The sequence below is a fragment of the Pinus tabuliformis genome, chromosome 4_2 (genome assembly GCF_031772625.1).
Source record: "Pinus tabuliformis cultivar Carrire ecotype Pingquan chromosome 4_2, CPIR1, whole genome shotgun sequence".
Classification (NCBI taxonomy): Eukaryota; Viridiplantae; Streptophyta; class Pinopsida; order Pinales; family Pinaceae; genus Pinus; species Pinus tabuliformis.
Genome location: NC_142304.1, coordinates 283037651 through 283047627, shown reverse-complemented (window position 1 = coordinate 283047627; position 9977 = coordinate 283037651).

Genomic DNA, 9977 nt, shown 5'->3' with positions numbered 1-9977 from the left:
GTATTTATGTAAGTTTTGAATTAGTAGAATGGGATTTTCGCTGAGGAGGATTGGAATGTAAAATTTGGAATTTCTCTGTATCTATGTGAATACTGTGCATGAATGGTCAAATCCCAGAGGTTTTAATTTCCTTCAAATTATTTATGAGTTTTGTTGAGTTTTGTATAATATTGTGTTGTCACATTTAAATCTTCACTCGATGTGTATTTGAATAAACTTGGCGGAAGTTCTAAGTCTGGCGGAACAAGGAAACCTGACAAATTCGCGAGAAACCCAAGAAAAGATATGAATAGTTCAATCGGATAGATCCAATATATCTAATGGTCATCACGTGCCCACAAGCGCAGACATTAATCATAATAGTAGAGCAATCTTCATAGGTGTAAGCAGTATCTCACGCGGTCAAAAGGTGGTAAGTGGTATTCTACAATTTCACGCGATTACCCTTATCAGGTGACACATAGCATGAGAAAACTACTTTTCTCATGCACCTTCAACATGATATTGGTCATGCAAGAATCCACGCGATATTACATGATAGCCATTGGATCAAGTGGGATTGATCGACGGTGGGGATCAACCAAGCTAGTTGGCGAGCGGGTGACGCAATAACCGTTGGATTGAGGAATGAGATCGACAATGAAGATTTAATGCACTAAAGGTTTGTGGAGTGGCAGACAGATAAGTTTATGAACTGGGGTTTTAATTCCTTTTGGTTCCGTGGAAAAATTAAAGTTTTGCCATATATCGGGTAAATTAAACAGTTCTGCTATTTTAGCAGAATAGCTAAATTTGGAGGTTGATCATTGATACTCCAAAGAAAACCTGAGAAGAAGTTCCACCGAACTTGAAGAAATCATTTTTAGTTTTGAACGATTATCCTTAACACCTGCAACCAGCCCACCATCATAACTTTGGGCATAACATTGCTCAATATGTTGCTTACAAAACCATCATGACTAGAGAAGCACAAAATCAAGGAGTTTAACAGGGATCAAGAAAAGTTCCTATAATAACTTTTCTTCTCCTGAAAATGAAATAGAATGTTTGATTTGTAACAAATTTGGTCATGAAGAATCTGAATGCAAGAGAAAATTTTGACCAACACTTCAAAAGGAGCAAACATCATTAAATCCAAAGATATGGAGAAAGAAATAATCTCAATTAGAAATATGTGGCATAGCTCTGTATGTAGAAGGACAAGAGAATCAGTGGTACATCGACAATGGATGCTCCAAGCACATGACAGGTGATAAAGAGAAACTTCATTCATATAATGCTTTAGAAAAGGAAAAGAATGTCTCATTTGGAAATGACACTCCAATTGTCATTAATGGTAAAGGTTCTATTTTCTTGAAAGAAAAGGTTAAAGATGGAAATGTCATGTATGTAGATGGTTTAAAGCATAAACTATTGAGTGTCAATCAAATGTGTGATCAAGGAAATGAAGTTGTGTTTCAATCAAACGGATGTGTGGTTCATCAGCTTGATACAAGAAAGACCATGATCAAAGGTACAAGAACTCCAAATAATTTATTCATACTCAAAAGAGGACAACAACAATGATATCTAAGAAAAATAGATGAAAACTGGCTATGGCACAGAAGATTAGGACATCTAAGATTTTCTCATAAAAGAAAAGCATAAGTGATCAAGGTAGTTCGTGATCTTCTAGATATCAACATCCCAAAAAACACCATATGAAAACCATGTCAAGTCGGTAAGAAAACCAGAGTTCACTTCAGTGAAAAGGAAGGACCAGCAAGTAAGCCTCTTGAACTCATCCATACTGATTTATGTGGTTTGACAAGGAAAAATTCACCTCGTGGAGAAGAATACTTTATTTTATTTATTGATGATTTTTCTAGGATGTGTTGGATAGGTCTGCTAAAGCATAAAGATGAAGCATTTGAAAATTTTAAAGCCTTCAAAGCTTTAGTTGAAAATGAATCAGATCGAAAAATCAAATGTCTCATATTTGATCGAGGGGGAGAATTCATATCAGATGAATTATTTGACTTTTGTGAACAACATGGAATAAAAAAGAAATTCTCTGTCGCAAGAACTCCTCAGCAAAATGGTGTGGTGGAAAGAATGAACATAACTGTTCAAAAAATGGCTCTAGCTATGATTGATGAGTCTGGAACTCCTGCAACCTTCTGGGGTGAAGCTGCATTTGCTGTTGTGACTATTCTTAACAAAGAGAATGTTTGGGTAAATAGCAATCAAAATCCATATGAAATTTGGTATGGTAAGCCTCCTACTGTAAAACACTTTAGAGTTTTTGGAAGAAAATGTTTCATCAAAAGGATTGATGAAAAACTTGGTAAGTTTGAACCCAGAGCAGACGAAGGAATTCTTCTTGGTTATTCATCTAGAAGTAAAGGATACAAATGTTATAATAAAATACTTTAGAAAATTGTTGAAAGCATTGATGTTGTAATTGATGAAGCATGTAGAAATCCGGAACAAATGAAATCAATAGAGGAATATGACAATGAGGAAGATGGGGAATGCTTTCCCGCATCAAATCAAAATGATATAGAAGAAGAAACCAATGAAGCACCAGAAGAAGATACAATAGACAAGGAAAAGACTTCATCCAGATATGTTCAGAAGGATCATCCAGAATCTCAAATTTTAGGAGAAAAAGGGTCTGGAGTACAGAAAAGAAGAACTCTTACAGGGACCTCAAGTTATCTAGCATTACTATCCTCCATAGAACCTCAGAATGTAAATGAAGCCTACAAAGATGAATGTTGGGTCAAGGCCATGGATGAAAAAATTGACCAAATTTAAAAGAATGATACTTGGGATTTAGTTCCTAGACCTCATGATAAAAAAGTTATAGGAACAAAATGGATATTTAAGAACAAGTTGAATGAAAATGGGGAATTTATTAGAAACAAGGCATGACTTGTCTGTAAAGGGTATGCTCAACAAGAAGGTATAGAATTCGAAGAAACTTTTGCACCTATTACCAGACTTGAAGCCATAAGGGTGTTTCTTTTTCTTTCTAGTTTTCGAAAATTCAAATTATATCAAATGGATGTAAAATTAGCCCTCCTTAATGTAGATTTAGAAGAAGAAGATTATATTGAACATCCAGAAGGATTAATTCTTGGAAATGATGCAAAACTCATATGCAAGCTTAAAAAGGCTCTCTATGGTGTGAAACAGGCTCCAAGGGCTTGGTATTACAGCCTTGACAAATTTCTACAACAACAAGGTTTCACAAAAGGTTCTGCACATAGAAATTTACACACAAAGATTGAAAATGATAAACTTCTAATTATTGTTGTTTATGTTGATGATATCATTTTTGGTAGCAATGAAGAATCCATGAGTCAGAATTTTTCTTCAGTAATGCAAAAAGAATTTGAAATGTCCTTACTTGGTGAACTTACTTATTTTCTTAGTCTATAAAAACATCAAACAAAAGATGGTATCTTTATTTCACAAACCAAATATCTCAAGCATATCTTGAAGAAGTACGGAATGGAAGATTCTAAACCAGTATGTACTCCATTGGTAACTGGATGCAGTCTTAGTTCTAACGATGAATCACCGGTATTGAACCAACCAACTTACAGATCTATGATTGGAAGTATGATTTATCTAATAGGTACCATACCTTATATCATGCATGCAATAGGAATTGTTGGAAGGTTCCAAGAAAATCCAAAGTAATCACATATTCAGGCAATAAAAAGAATTTTCAAATATCTTCAAGGAACTCAAGACTTTGGTCTATGGTATCCTAAAGATAGATATCTTACTCTTCATGCTTATATAGATGCAGATTGGGTAGGAAATGTGGATGATTGAAAGAGTACGAGTGGTGAAGCATTATATATGGGTTCACGATTGGTGTCTTCGTTCAGTAAGAAACAATGTTCAATTTCCTTATCTACAGCTGAAGCAGAATATGTGGTTGCTGCATATTTCTGCACACAACTAATTTGCATGATGCAAACATTGCAAGACATTCAGATCACATGTACTCCACCCATCTCCATTCTATGTGATAATAAAAGTGCCATCAGTATTTCGAAAAATCTTGTCATGCACTCCAAGACCAAGAACATACCCATTAAGTACCATTTTATATGAGAAAAAGTGCTTGAACAAAAGTTAAATTGGAGTATGTTCCCTCCAAAGAATAGGTTGTTGATATATTCATGAAACCGCTTCACAGAGAAACATTTGAATATCTCAAAAAAAAGCTGGGAGTAGTTGTTGCATCATCCTGCTGTTAAATCCAGTTTTCAGAGGAAGATTATTATACGCGGGTTTCATGAAGTATAGTTGCATATACACGCAGGTTTTTGTGGCTAAAGGAGCATATATGTTTTTCTAACAGAAAAATAGTGGGTCAGACTCTAGTATAGATGATCTATTTGATATTGATGATTACAGTCTGACGATATGCTTTGTTCATTGATTTTTATCTCATTGACAAAGATGCCTTGATGAATGACTTGTTGACAATGCACAGGTAGCACCGGTTCAAGGGGAGCATTAGCCTTCACACACATTATGCTTTGTGGGCATCATGGTTGTTGAGTTTAGATATGGCTTCAAATACTTATATCCACTACAACAAAACCAGCGATTAGCATCCCTTTTTACTTCTTTTTTTGCATCTAGAGCCCATTTTTGGTGCTATTTGCATCCATTTATCAAATATGGTGCAAAACTTGACACAAAATTTGCATCAAGTTTTGCACCAAATCTTACACCAAGTTTAGCACCAGGTATTGCAATAGGTTTTGCACCACGTTTTGCACCAAATTTTATGCCAAGTTTTGTGTCATCCTTTACACCAGGTTTTGTTCCAGGTTTTGCATCAAGTTTGGCACCTAATTTTGTTTGACATACTTTTGCATCCTCATTTGCATCCACTTTTTGCACCTACACTTGCATCAACTTTTGCATCGACTTTCGCATCCTTTTTTAAATCATTTTTTGCATCCATTTTTTCATCCATTTGTGCATCCCTTTTGCGCCAAGTTTTACATCGTGTTTTGTGTCTAGTTTTGCATAAAATTTTGCATCTACTTTTGTTGCATCCACTTTTCCCTCTTGTTTGGCATCCATATTTACATCCTCTTTTGCATCTATTATTGTACCCACTATTGCATCTAATATTTTTGTGCCACAATTAGCGCCTAGTTTGGCACCTCCTTTTGCACCCACTTTTGATTATAATTTTGCATCCACGTTTGCATCCTCATTTGCGTCTAGGTTTTCATCAACTACTATATCTATTTTTGCATCCCTTTTTGTATCCAATTTTGGACCGGGATTTGCATCGGGTTTTGTGTCTCGTTTTGCATCTACTTTTGCATCGACTTCTATTGCATCCACTTTTGCACACAATTTTGCATCCACTGTTGCACCCATTTTAAATTTCACTTTTTGCATCCCTTTTTACATCTTCATTTGCATCATACTTTGATTCTTTTTTTGCATCTATCATTACATCCACTTTTGTTATGCCACAATTTGCACCATGTTTTGCACTCACTGTTGTATCCACGTTTGCTTCCAATTTTGCATCCATGTTCACATCCTCTTTTGCATCAAATATTGCATCTATTTTTGCATCCACTTTTATGTCAGGTTTATGCATTGGGTTTTGCATCTCGTTTTGTATCTACTTTTGCATCTACTTACATTATATCCATTTTTTGCATCCAATTTTGTTTTGCCTGTTGCATCAATGTTTGCTTCCACTTTTACATCCATTTTTGCATCTTATTTTGCATATTTTTTGTCTATTGTTACATCCACTTTTGTTGCACCATATCTTGCGCCTACCATTGCAACCACATTTGCTTCCACATTTGCATCCCCTATTGCATCCACTTTTGTTTCATCCATTTTTGCATATACTTTTGTTTCCGTTGTTGCATCCACATTTGTTTCACCACAATTTGTGCCAAGTTTTACACCTACCATTGGACCCATGTTTGCTTCCACTTTTGCCTTCATGTTTGCATCCAAGTTTGCATTGACAACTGCATCTACTTTTGCATCCACTTTTGTGTCAGGTTTTTCATGTTGTTGTGCATCTACTTATGTTGTATCCACTTTTCATCCAATTTTACTTCTATTGTTGCCCCCATTTCTATGTTCGCTTTTGCATCCCTTTTCCAACACTCATCATATTTTCTGCATTGATGATATTCCTTATGGCATTGACAATTATGAACAATTGATGACAATGTCAATAATATTGACAATGATGAAAATGAAGATGATGGCGATGACATGAATTGTGATTATGATGATAAAGACGATAGTGGTTACAATGACAATGATGATGATGGCAATGATTATGATGATGACGATGCTAATGACGTTGGCGAATCTTCCCAATTTTAGATGTTGTCATTGTCATAATCATAAGCATTATCTTTGGTGTCATGATCATCATTTTCATCTAGGTCATCATCAAAAACAATAATGGCATGAATGATGATGATGCATGATTACAACAATGTCGATAGAAATTACATTAATGATGATGATGGGGATGATAAAAATGGCAATGACAATGATAATGGTGGTGATGATGATCATCATCAATCATCTGTCAAAAATAGATTTGTTATTTCTCTTACGTATATCAATGTTTCCTAAACAACCCTTTTCTAGCACTGATCACATTTTTTGGGTTGATGATATTTCTTACAACATCTACAATTATGAACAATTGCAAACAATGTCCATAATGATGATGATGATGGCATGAATGGTGATTATGATGATAATGTAATGATGGCAATAACAATGATAAGGATGATGGTGATGATGATGACAATGATTATGATAATGAGAATGACCTTACAATCTTATGGATTCGTGAACAATTACTAGTTTCAATACCATCTTCTGGATACGTATTACTATCATACTTTTTAAATTTTCTGTCTCTCTTGAGGTATCTTACTATAATGGTGTTGTCAACACTAGAAAGATATCTTGTTGTAATGGTGGTTCTAATGTTAGCACTAGCAAAGTTTAGTAGGGAGGATGCTACTACAAGAGGAATTCCTTCTAAGTGACTATGGCATTCAAAATGAGGCTTTGTGGGCTGCTTGTTAACACATGTTCTCATGCTCATATAAAATTAATGTGAAAAGTTGCTTTAATTGGTTCCCATGCATAATTGATATTGATAATGGGGTGGTATAAAATTGTAATGGGCATATCCGTTAGTTAGTTATGATGGGTCAACAACATTGAAACCATCCAAGTGACATTTCACCTTGGAACAATCGTCGCTCGTGCAAAAACACGAAGTTTATGTAAATGAAAGTTGTGATTGTAGTGGAATTAAAACCATCGAGAAATATCAAAGAAGACGCTGCCTACCAGTTTTGAAAGACAACCAAGGCATTGAACAACTATTTGCGTTAGGATGTAGTGAGGGAATCGAAGGAAATTTGGCAGCCCTAAGTTGCCATTACTATTGCCAATCACACATTCAATAGTAACCATAAAAGGTAGCCACATATAAACAGAACCTCGAGGTGTTGACAGTCAGAATCTTTTTTTTTTTCTCGATAAAGACTAATTCTATTAAGTAAAATATAGTACAATTAGGAGAAGCAAGAGACCGGCAGACCGGAAATGGTGGATCCATCAACCTCGGTCTCGGAGGAAAGATTCAAACTCATAGCTACATCAGATGACTTGAGATCACAGACTGACTAACTGACTTTTACCCCATAGGGGCAGAAACTACAACACAATGTTTTTTCCCTTTCTTTTTGTTGACTTTTGTCCAGCCATCATGGGGAGAATGAGCTAAGACAACTTGAAGACTGGAATTCTCTATCATCAGGAATTCCTTTTCTGATTCAGAGGAGGTCTCATGGGTGCTTTTCTGGGAGATTGCTGTGTCATGGGTGTGCCCCATAGTATCCATGGGCAGATCCATCGGCTGAGGCGCCTGGTCCGGTTCTGAATCGCTTTCCCCATCCTCCGAACTTGGGGTGCTGGAGCTCCCAGCTGGCGGCGGAGGACAGGGAGCCCAACGCTTGGGTTTGGTTTTTGCGAAGATTCCCTTTTTCGATCTTGCTGTCAGCGATGGGCAGGAGTTCTGTAGGTGCCCTGTTAGGTGACAATGGCGGCATCGGAAGGCAGTGTTTTCGTAATCTAGAAATTGGGTCCAAACAGTGTCATTGATATTGAGATTGATTTTCTCTGGCAATCCCTTGCTTAAATCTAGCTCCACACAAATTCTAGCATATGTGTAGAGACCTTGCCGTTCCCTCTGGTAATCTCCCATTAAAAAGCAACCCAAAGTGTTGCCTATTTGCCTGTATACTTCTGTGCTCCACAGGTATATTGGGAGATTTGGAAGTCTGATCCAGACAGGGGCTTTAGTGATAACTGCAGAAGCTGGGTCAAAGTCTGGGAACCATGGAGTTAAGAAGAGGCCTGCCGAACCCATGAACCAAGGGCCTTCTTCTAAGGCCTTTTCGTAGTACTCGAGATTATCGAACAGCACTATAAAATATCCCTTTGCACAGAAGTAAATCTTGCAACGGTGAGTCCAGTTGTCATTGATCCAGTCATAAAGATCCTTTGAGCGTGGCCAGAGCCCATTGAATCTGCAGATGATGGCCCTTTCAGTGAATTTTTGGCTGTCGTCTGCCAGGTCAGAGTAAGAGATCTCAACAGAGGGAACCTCCTCCAATTTGTCAACCAAAAAAGGCTTGGGTGGAGCCTGAACTGGTGGAACTGTCTTTTCAGGCTTCTTAGCATGGACTGCATCTTTATATGAAAATTCCTTCGCTGAGGATGACTCTCAAGCAGCTCCTCCTCTCAAACGAAGGGTTAAAATAATGGATGCATCTTTCTTAATGCCGTAAAAAGAAATAGGATAGAGATCCTCAAGTTATTTACCTTCGTGGAGAAGCCATTGAGCTGCAGAGGGGATCCCCAGTTTGATGTTCAGAGTATGCTTGAGATTCTGCACTAGATCCGTCTGGCTTACCCATTGTAGCATAGTTTTGCCTGTAATGAGCTTGATTTGTATCTGGAATGAGGAAGAAAAGTCTGAATGCCTCTTTCCCCTGCAGATCTGTGAAGAGAGGAAGCATACGCGTTGATTGATTTTCGTTTCCTGGATTTGCCTCATGGGAAAAAGAGGCGTACAGCCAATCGGTGCAAACCCTTCCTTCCCGAAAGCCACGGTCATAGGAGAAGCAGCGAAGGGTTCTGCGTGATCGTCCTTGGCCGCTGTGCCGGCATTCTGAAGAGGGCCACATAAGCGCGTTGTGGAAGCAGGGGGCTGAGGCCATGCTACCCCAGAGCTCTCGGCAAAGAGATCTGCGTAAGCATCCGTGTCTGCGGCGCCGACGTTCTTGGTATGGACATCTTGCGAATCTGCAGAGAGGAAAAAGACCCTTAACCTGTGCATGAATCTCTCGAAACCATCCGTAGCAGGGGCGTTCAAAGACCCGATGGCGGCCAAGGCCAAGGAGGCGGCAAATCTAGGGTTCATCCTCGGAGCCGTCTTCTCTCTATCGACTAAGGAAATGTTGTTCAACTAAAAAGTATTCGACAGTCAGAATCTATTGTAATAGCTTTGACGTATATATAGTTTTGTGTTTAGATGAGAATGAAGTGGCTTCATCCAGGGTTCGGCTCAATCCTCGTCCATTCCATGCAGTGGTGTTTAATTCGCCAAGCAAGAGAATATTACGTGAGTGTTCAGAGTTAAATCAACAGAAATCAAGGACGTGTGATTGTCAAATTATTGCTCCTCCCTTATGATTGAGCGCTTGATGCGATGGTCATTATCCTTGGGTGATACTTTTATTCCCCATTTTCTATTGAAAAAGTAGCGTTTTTCTGTTCGATTATGATAGGATTGGATGAACGCCGATTTGGGTGGATGTAGACCCATGTTTTTTTGTGGTGATCTTCAAATGTCTTGAGGATAAGAAAAAAATCCT